The sequence below is a fragment of the Buteo buteo genome, chromosome 4 (assembly GCF_964188355.1).
Source record: "Buteo buteo chromosome 4, bButBut1.hap1.1, whole genome shotgun sequence".
In the NCBI taxonomy this organism is placed as follows: domain Eukaryota; kingdom Metazoa; phylum Chordata; class Aves; order Accipitriformes; family Accipitridae; genus Buteo; species Buteo buteo.
The window spans coordinates 55,623,867-55,626,192 of NC_134174.1; positions in this window are offsets into that span (position 1 = coordinate 55,623,867).

Below are 2,326 nucleotides of genomic sequence, written 5' to 3' on the forward strand. Positions count from 1 at the left end.
TTGGCCTTCTGCATTTTAGCTTAGCTGGTATGTGATTTACCTTACAGAAAATCTCTGTTTAAAGATATCCAGACCACCCCTTTTGTTATAAAAAAACAAAACAAAACAAAAAAACCCCCACAAAACCCAGAAACTGACAGTGACATTACAGCCAGTGGCACTATAGTCATCTTGAGGCTATGCAAGTCAGCAGTATTTGAATTAACTATCAGCTTCTATATAGCTGTTAAACTTTGCAAATAAGCCCCTCCGTAGACATGGAGTTCAAGCCTGGATTAGGGGAGAATTTGCAATGTAAAACGTGATTATACTGCTAACTTTAAGCATAGAGCTCTACATCAAAAACAAAACCACGAGTGATAATGAAACAGGAGGTAGCAGTATAAAGTATATGAGCCAGATGCTTTGCATAAAGCCAGGACAATCAGAGCAGCAGAGAAAGATCCAGTTCACAGGGGACGTGATAGCAGCAGCCATAAACATGAATGAAAATAATCTAGAGGTGGCTTTGACAAAAAGATGTATGTATTGACAGAAGAAGCGGTCTTGTAACTACATAGAATTATTTCTCTTGTATCTGTGTTGAAAAATCATCCTGACATCTTTACTAAGCTATTTCTCACCGAAATCCTCATTAAAAGGAAACTCCCAGAAATTCCATTTTACTCCAACTAACGATACCACAGTCAGCTCCAATGGAAATTCTGGTATCAAACTACCCTTCACCATTCAACCTCCTAATTGAAATTTGTCATTCTAATAACCCCAGAGCACATCCAGCAGTTTCAGTATCAACTGCTATAATTTTGAGGCTGACTTAAGGAGCATGGCATGGAAATATGAGAGCTCAATTTTAAATTGGCTAAAATAAAGTTTATTTTACTGTTACAATATATAATCTCTTATCAACACAACTCACAAAGTGTTTACAAAATAATCTCATTTTCTGCTGCAGTTTAAACACTACTTTTATCAAACTTTAAAGGTAAAATAGGAATTTGTAGCTAGAAATGTTTTTGTTACATTTTTTAAAAGCATCACAAGAATTACTTCAAACAAGACATTTTTTTCTTCCCCCTATGGTGTCATCTTCACAGAAAAAACTAAACATATATTGTAAAGACCTGAGGAAGGATTCATGAAAGCTTTCTTTAGACAAAGGATGCCAGTCCTCTTAGGCTGACAGTGAGCAAGTGCATTTGAGCTAACTTAGGTGCTCTGAAACGCCTTACAAAGGAATCTCCTCCCTTTCCCTGCACTGACTATAGGGAAGGGAGGGAGCCTGGTGCATAACCGTAGCTTTCATGAATCCCCAACGTGATGAACTAGTATGCAGCAAGACCATAACACACAAAGCTCTGGTCCTTAGTGCTGCGCAAGAAACCATGGAAATCTTAAACAGAACAAAATTTGAAGCATTACAGTTGTCACAAAACCTATTATTTTAACATGTTAAAATTAAAGTTACCTAATGTCCTCTGTGAATCTGGTAGTAACAGGCAAGTATTACATTACTCAACCCTGGTGTCCACTACAATGCAGTAATACACATTAGAAAGAGTGGAAAAAGCTACCATTTTCACAGCTGCTAGAAAGGTATGTGCTAAAGTGAAAGGATTTACGCTCCTGCCAGTCAAATCAGTTGACAGATTTTACAGGACAGCAGAATCAGGCTGACTGATTATTTTACATACGGCAAGCACATAGAAAGAGGTGCTACTTTTTTTTTTTCATGCATAGTTTAACCAGCTTACAGCCAGCTCATCTCCATTAAGACTAGAGATGCACAATCCACCATTTGGTATAAGCCAAACTACCAGCAAATATATTTCCAGTGCAAACAAAATTGTCTTTCTTCAAGAAAAACAACTAAATTTAATGCTACTTCTCAAAAACCAATGCTTATGATGCGTCATTTTCTACCTATTTTGGTCTGCGTTTCTGAAGTTCCCTTCTCCCTAAATCACATCCAAAGACAGATGATCACAGAACACTTTTTTTTTTTAGGCAAATGACTGTCTCCTCCTCAGAATACTGCCCACTGAAGATCATCCCTGAGAGCACTGTTCTAGCTAGACACTTAGAAAGCAAGCAATATCTCATAGCTTAGAGGAAGAAAAGGCTGTTCACCCCATGAGATCTTGTGGTTTTAGAAAATAAAAAAATGCAGCTACTGTTGAGCATTTAAATTCCCTGAGTGAAGTCTGAAGACAGTAATTTGTAACACAAAGCATAGCAACATCTATAGCTGTACTTACAGAAGCTGTAATTTTTTACAGTGGTAAAGTCAGACATTAAATTACAAGCATACAGCAGTTAGTGGTGG